Source organism: Apium graveolens, chromosome 4, assembly GCF_009905375.1.
Source record: "Apium graveolens cultivar Ventura chromosome 4, ASM990537v1, whole genome shotgun sequence".
NCBI lineage: Eukaryota > Viridiplantae > Streptophyta > Magnoliopsida > Apiales > Apiaceae > Apium > Apium graveolens.
Genome location: NC_133650.1, coordinates 151,265,082 through 151,273,486, shown reverse-complemented (window position 1 = coordinate 151,273,486; position 8,405 = coordinate 151,265,082). Strand labels below are relative to the sequence as shown.

General features: G+C 38.8%; 1 non-coding gene across 1 annotated transcript; it reads left to right on the top strand.

The window, feature by feature from the left end:
* Positions 1 to 7,994: 7,994 nt before the first annotated feature.
* Positions 7,995 to 8,101, top strand: LOC141722674 (small nucleolar RNA R71). The gene has a single exon (XR_012575681.1). It is a non-coding gene; the product is annotated as a small nucleolar RNA R71 (small nucleolar RNA).
* Positions 8,102 to 8,405: the final 304 nt, after the last annotated feature.

The window sequence follows — 8,405 nt, the reverse complement described above, 5'->3', positions numbered from 1 at the left end:
TTCTTGGGCAGAGGAAGAACAACATATTTCATGTGGTCTACTATGCTAGTAAGACCCTCAATGGTGCTCAACTGAATTATACTACTACGGAGAAAGAACTTTTGGCTATTGTCTATGGTTTTGAGAAATTTTGATCTTATCTACTTGGGACTAAGGTGATAGTGTTCACTGATCACGCTACAATTCGATATCTCGTCTCGAAGAAGGACTCGAAGCCTAGATTGATTCGATGGGTTCTTTTGCTCCAAGAATTTGAACTAGAGATCAAGGACAGAAAAAGAACTGAAAATCAAGTTGCTGATCATCTCTCGCGTTTAGAGAATCCTAATGTTACTTCATTAGATAAGACATTGATAAATGAGTCTTTTCCCGACGAGCAGCTGTTTGGAGTGCAAGAAGAAGAGCCGTGGTTTGCAGACATTATGAACTACCTTGTGAGTAAAATCATGCCTCCTGACTTATCTTATGCTCAAAGGAAGAAGTTTCTACATGAAGTGAAGTGGTATATGTGGGATGAACCGTTTCTTTTTCGCCAGGGAGCTGACCAAATCATCAGAAGATGTATTCCTTACAGCAAAACGGGGGGGATCTTGCGAGATTGCCACTCAACGGCTTATGGAGGACATTATGGTGGAGAAAAGACAGCAGCTCGTGTTCTTCAAGCAGGTTTCTTTTGGCCAACATTGTTTAAAGATGCGCATTAGTTCATTTTGAAATGTGATCAATGTCAACGTGTGGGTAATATGACTAAAAAGGATGAGATGCCTCTTAATGTGCTTCTCGAGGTTGAGGTCTTCGATGTTTGGGAAATTGACTTCATAGGGCCATTTGTCTCGTCTTGCAACAATCAGTATATCTTGTTGGCAGTTGATTACGTGTCAAAATGGGTTGAAGTTAAGGCATTGCCAACGAACGATGCGAAAGTCATGCTTAACTTTCTTCACAAGCAGATATTCACAAGGTTTGGGACTCCAAGAGTCATAATCAGTGATGAGGGGTTGCATTTTTGCAACCGCAAGTTCACTGCCATGATGAAAAGGTATAATGTGAATCATCGCATTGCTACGGCTTATCATCCTCAGACAAATGGTCAAGCTGAGGTATCTAACAGAGAGATAAAGCGCAATTTAGAGAAAGTGGTATGTCCATCAAGGAAGGATTGGTCTTTGAAAACTTGATGAAGCTGTTTGGGCATATAGAATAACATATAAAACTTCATTGGGAATGTCACCGTTTCAGCTGATTTATGGTAAGGGGTGTCATTTGCCGGTGGAGCTCGAGCATAAAGCTTATTGGGCTTTGAAGAAATTAAATCTAGACTTGGATGCAACTGGAAATAAAAGGATGCTTCATTTGAACGAACTTGACGAATTTCGACTTCAAGCTTACGAGAACAACAAAATGTACAAGGAGAAAGTCAAGAGGTGGCACGATCAGGGTCTAGTGCTCAAGAAATTTGTTTCAGGGCAACAAGTTCTTCTATCCAACTCTCATCTCCGTCTTTTTCCTGGAAAGTTGAAGTCAAGATGGTCAAGGCCCTTCATAATCAAAACTGTGTTTTCACATGGAGCGGCGGAAATTTTTGAGAATGATTCGGGCCAGGCGTTTAAGGTAAATGGTCAGAGATTGAAGCATTATTATGGTGATACGGCAAACCGCGAGGTGGTTGGTGCCGTTTTATTGTCCACTTGATCTCGAGATTCTACGTCGAGCTAGCGACGTAAAAGAAGCGCTTCTTGGGAGGCAAACCAAGTATGTTGTATATTAGTAGGTAGAGGAAGTAAGAAGAAAAGAGAAAAACACAAAAAAATCAGAAAATGGAAAAAATCAGGGCCAAGTACAGAAGCTGGGCGCACCCGCGCTGATCTAGCGCGCGGCCACGCCGGTTTTCTAGAATGTGAGCGCGCCCGCGCTGTCTCAGCGCGCGCCCGCGCCGGGTCCCTGTTCAGAATAAAATTAAGGCGACGGTTTATTAAGAGAAAATCGGGATTTTAATTCCAAAATCAATTATAACCCGATTTTTACTCTTCCACATCCCATAATTCCCTCTCCTAATCAATTCCATTATTCTCACGATTCCCATAATCAATTCCATTATTCCCACGATTCCAATAATCAATCCCAATTCTATTCCTTATCAAATTCACACCCCTGTACCTATAAATACATACACTAACATACATCTTCTCCACCAATTCACAAACTCTCAAACACATATTCTCTCTAAATACTTAGGCTTTTATTTTCTCTTATTCAATCTCGATGGCACCCAAAAGGCAAAGAACTCAAGTTGGAAGCAGCACCACCGATTCACCATCTGCTGGTGGTGTGAGGCCCAGGTTCTCTACTCCGGAGGCTGAGGAGGAGTACACGAGGCTTCTCTCGAAGCCTATTGCTAAGGAGAGAAGATTTCTTCCATCTGGGAGGGATGGTAAGTTGTTGGAGATGATTCTCGAGATGGGTTGGGTACCTTTTTGTGAGGCTCTCGTTGCTGTGCTCATGAGTGTTGTGCGGGAGTTTTATGCCAATGCTAAAGCGGAGAAGAATGGCTTTACGGTGGTGAGGGGGATGACTGTCGAGTAAAGTGCTGAGGCTATAAGGAGGGTGATTGAGCATCCCGCGAGGAAGCCCGAACAGGACACATGGAACGATAAGACTTCGGAGGACTTTAACTTGAATCTGATCGTTGCTACTCTCTGTGTGCCCGAGACTCATTGGAAGTTCAAGAGGGGCACTACTGATTACTCCACGTTCCCTGCTTCATGCATGAACAGGTTTGCATGAGCTTGGAACTCATTTATTTGTGCTAACATCATGCCATCTTCGCATGTGCATGAGATTACGGTGGAGCGTGCTCGTCTGCTATGGGGTATTCTTCAGGGTGATTATATTGATTTAGGGATAGTGATTTATCAGTGGATCTTGAGATTTTTTAGGGGAGGTACTACAGGTCCTATTCCTTATGCGTCCGTTGTGATGAAGTTGTGCGTGGTGATTGGTGTTCATTGGCCCGCACATGAGCAGCTGCAGCTTTCCAGTGCTCCTATCGACAGTTCTACGCTGCACGGTATGGTTGAGTGGTATGGCGGCAAGCCCGATCCTAAGGGGCTTGGTTATTCTTATGATCATCTACCAGGAGGACGTCCAGCCCCTCAGTCATATGCCGGTGGTACGTAGCAGGCTAGCAAGGCGGCTTGAAAAGCCGAGTTGGGTGAGGAGGCCGATCCATCGCAGCAGCAGCAGGGGGAGGCAGCAGGAGCAGATATGGGAGCTGGTTTGAGTTCGACGCAGTATAGGCTTCTTACGAGGAGGATGGATGCGATGCACGACATCCACAGTCGGTTTACACGCGATCTCACCCAGGCACTTGGGACTGTATTTAGAGCCACCAGAGTTGACATTCAGTGGCCAGTTTTTGGTGAGGATTCTGTGTATCCACCTCCGGACACACCTGACACTCCACCCGTTGAGGGTGATGATTCTGATTCTGAGTAGGTATGCCTGATTCCTTAATATTATCTTCACTGAGGACAGTGAATATTTTAAGTTTTGGGGTAGTAGTTGAAGAAATATGTTTGTGTGAGTCTCATATAGTTTGCATGTTCATGATGGTTTTATTTCATATAGTTGCATATATTTTTTTTATATTTTATTTTCTTTTTGGTAGTTTTGTGATAGTTTGTTCATGTAGTTTCATGCATTTGCATTATATCATGATTCCCTTAGATAATTTTTCCGATTAATTGGTGATATTGATGCTAGTGTGGTGATATTGTATTTAGTAATGTTGAGTTTTATTGGATTGATTTGCATGCTAGAGACATTTATATTTCACTAAGTCTTATAGGTTGCTACAGTGCTAGATCATAGTCATGATTTGTTGGTTTGTCGAGGTTTAATCGCTTGTTTATATTTAGAATTTAGGATATTCTCTTAATAATAAAGGACATGGATATTTAAAAATTGGAGGAAATTGGATTTCATTGCTAGTTATGTGGCTAGGTGTCAAATGTCTAGTAGCCGTCTCATATTTTTATGAGTAGTCTAGGGTTGAATGAGATGGAGCGAAACACACTCATTCAGAAATCATTATTGAAAAAAAAGAATATAGAAAAAAAGAAAAAAAAAGAATAAGTGTTATGTATAATTGATCACGAGTGGGCTCTTTAGTACTCGAGTTATTAAGTTCTTAGGGGACTTTGTGCCTAGTGACCTAAGGCTTCTATAGTCTGGGATCCGCTAACCTAACGCTCGCTACATGGGTACTATTGTATAAGTCTTTTGTGGACCTCACTCATTGCATCGTCAAATAAGCATATGTGTTTTGTTTTGTATGAATAAAAGCATGAATCCATGATTAACTCCGATATAAGAATTGAAGTGTTATAAGTTATTTTGAGTCTAGCTTTTATTCTGTTTGTAAACTTGCGATTGTCTTGATAAGTAGTGAGTCATGGTTGTCGATCTAGTTACAATAGTATATCTGTAAGCATTTGCACACATGCACGTCTCTGGTGTGTAGATTCATTTATGAGATTTGACGGATCTTTATGCGAATAATTGCATTTGCTGAGGTGTTGCTAGTTTATTGGTTTAGTTATTCTTTGGGGATCATTGCATTCATATTAGTTACATTCATGCATTTTTATTTCTTGTTCTTTGAGTCTGTTTATGCTTGAGGACAAGCATTGATTCAAGTTTGGGGTGTGTTAAGTGGCATTTATGACACTTATTTATGCTCTAATAAGCTTTGAGTTGGTGTATTTGTACTCAAGTTATTTGTGTTTTAACGTGTTTTCAAGTGTTTTTGCATTTCAGGCTATACTTCGTGAACCAGGTGAATTAACATTATTTTGATGCTAATATGGTGTTTAGGATATGTTGAAATAAAAGCTTGAAATATTGGCTCGAAACTGCAGGGAATAAAGAAGAAGAAAAAAAAAGTTTTGGTAGAAGGCAGGCGCGCCCGCGCTGGTATTGCGCGCGGCCGCGCCGGGGGAACAGAAAGTCAGCGCGCCCGCGCTGGTGAAGCGCGCGAGCGCGCTGGGTCGGGATAAACAAGTCCTGATTCTTTAGCAATTCAAATTCTGGACACTTGGGATGCATGAACTTCTATATAAACATAACTTAGGTCATTTTTCAAGAGTAATATTCAGAGATTCAGAGTTTTCAAGACATCAAGGAAGGAGAAGACGGCAAGAAACCATTTCGGCACAATTCAACAAAGGCGAAGATGATCTAGTTTATTCTTTTGAATCATTGTTTTGAGTTGTAATTTGGATGCTTATTTCTTGTTTTGCTGAACCTATATTCTTGTGTGTACTTTGGTTTTATTTATTGGCTTAAATCTCAAAGTAGTCACTAAAATGAAGGGCATATATCAAAATTACGATCCTAGTTATCGGGGACTCAGTTGCATCACTCTAGTCGGCAGTAATGACAACCACGTTAGTCAACCTCTTTGACTTGACGGAAAAATGACGGATTTAACAGAAGTAACAGGTGGAATGTTTTACGGAAGTTCAGTAACAGTTTTGAAACTTTTAAAATCAAATCAAATTTATTTATATCAAAATCTTACAATTTAGTTTTGTACAAAATATATTGTATATTGAAATTTTTATAAAAATTCTCAATGAAAATTTAGTCACCAATTTTTTTAAAAAATAATTATGATCTTAATAAAAAGTATTTTTCTTATATTTTTAAAAGGTGCAACTCAAATTATGATCTCAAATATATTAAAATTGAATTTTATTTAAAAAAATTCATAGAACTGTCGAAAAATTATAATAGAAACCAAAAATTTGTTAATTTTAAATTGATAATTTGGAGACTTGTAAATCTATCAATAATTTCTGTCAATTTTTTAAATAAGCACTATATTTTCTTCTAAAAATTAAAAAATTAAAATAAATGAAACCCAAGAATGTAAAAAAGAATGAATTAAAGATCACGTATACACTTACATACATATATACAATACAATAGGGAAGAGAACCTAAAAGAAAATGACGAACAATGGTAGATAAATTCAGCAAATCATCGTCAATTACAAGAATCTGGCTAATTTTTATGACGTAAATATACTACCATCTATATATTGAAGATTCATCCATCAAACCCAGTTCCCTGATTTTCTAAATACTCTGACAAAGTATCAGAAAAAAGAAGTTATCTTATGAGTTTCAAAACAAAAACTTGTGGTTGTGTAATTGTTGTATCAGCAAGATTTTTAAAATGATTTAGGGTTTATAATTCAAAATTGGGGGAACTTAGTACGTATGTTTGTATATGTATATGTGTATGTTATGATGTATAAGTTCTATTATTAGATGGGCTTAGTTGGAGTCCACGTTGCATTCCAAGTCTGATGTCATCTACCCAGCGGTGACTTCCGTTAATGTAAAAAAAAATCCGTCTAGTCAATAGGTTTGACTAACGGCACTATCATTACTTGTTACTGACTAACGGCACTATCATTACTTGTTACTGTAGTGATGTAAACGAATCCCCGATAACTACGATCATAATTTTGATATATGCCCTTCACTTTAGTGACTACTTTGAGATTTAAGCCTTTATTTATTCGTATAAAGACTACGTTTGCTATAATATGTTTTCTTTGGAACCCACGTTGGCGATGAGTTCGATTATGGGCTAATCATTATCGTGGGGTTCTAGCAGATTTATTTATGGATTTCTTTAGTTAAATTGTTTGATGCCTTAGTATGTGGTGATTGTATGATATCCTAGTATTGGTTGTGCGTATTCGTCTTATAAGCGTCGCGAACTTATAAGATAGTGTGTTAATTCTTAATGAAGCGAAAGTGAATTTAAGGATTTAGAACTTGCCATGCTAGCATAGGTTCATGTATTGTTATGCATGATTCGTAGGTAATTTTACCCATCTTACTTGCCCTGTGTAATCAAGATAGATAACTTGTGCTTAAACCGTTATGTTGTCAAATTCTATAGACATATAGGGTCTCAATATAATTGGTGCCTATTCAGCTTCTATCTCTTTTGTGGATGTCTGGTAGAATGGTACTCGTGCAACGAAAGTTGGCGTTTATCAGTTTCGTGTTGTCTGATTAGTGTCATCACCATTGCATGTTAAGGTTGAGAATAATAAGGCTACTGAATGAAGTAATTAATGAAGTTAGAATCCCATGTCTGTCATATATATTAACTCGGTCTATTTTATTCCCGTAGTTATAATAATTACCGTAATTCTTAGTTATGACATTTTCAATTTGTTATCGTCTTAGCATTGAATAATAACCATACATTGTTGCTTATGTGCGTAATTTAGATAGTTAACCAATACAGTCTTTGTGGGATCGAATCTGATTTATATCTTATACTATTTGCGAACTCGTATACTTGCGTGTAATATTAGCGCGTGTTTAGCGACTAACACACCTTCATGAGTTAGTTGTTGAAGTTAGAGTTGTTGTCTTGGTGCATATTGCTGCTGAAAACCATAAGGATTGAATTGATTGTTTCCAAACTGTTGGAACGACTGTTGCATTGCATTCTGATTGTTGCTCTAGCTTAAGTTAGGATGATTCCAGTTGTCAGGATGATAAGTGTCTAGAACTGTTTGTTGCGATCTCTGAAAGTTGCTCACAAACTGAGTTGATTCACTAGATATAGCGCATTGCTCCATTGCATGCGAACCTGCACACAACTCGCAAACACTGGCTATCTGATTAAAACCATAGTTAGCCATAGAATCGATCTTCATAGACAACGCCTTTAGTTGAGCAATGATAGTCGTAGCTGTATCCACTTTAAGAACTCCTGCTACCTTGCCCTGTGGCAAACTCGGGGTTGGATACTGATATTCATTAGCAGCCATCAGTTCAATTAGATCATAAGCTTCCTCATAGCTCTTTGCCCATAATGCTCCACCTGATGCTGCATCGAGCATGGGTCTTGACTGTGCTCCCAACCCATTATAAAAACACTTTATAACCATTCAGACAGGCATTCCATGATGTACACACTTTCTCAGCATCTCCTTGTAGCGCTCTCAAGCCTCACATAGAGATTCTCCCGATTTTTGCGCAAATTGAGTAAGAGCATTCCTGATTGCAGTTGTCTTCGCCATATGGAAGAATTTAGTTAGAAACTTCTGAGCAAGTTCTTCCCAAGTAGCAATCGAACCAGCTGGTAGAGAGTGTAACCAGCTCTTAGCCTTGTCCCTCAGAGATAATGGGAACAGTCTCAGTTTCACCGCATCCTCAGACACACCATTGAACCTGAAGGTGTCGCAGATCTATATAAAATCCTTGATGTGCATATTTGGATCTTCCGTTGGAGAACCCCCAAACTGGATTGAATTCTGTACCATCTGAATTATGTCAGGCTTGATCTCAAAGGTATTAGCTGCGATAGCT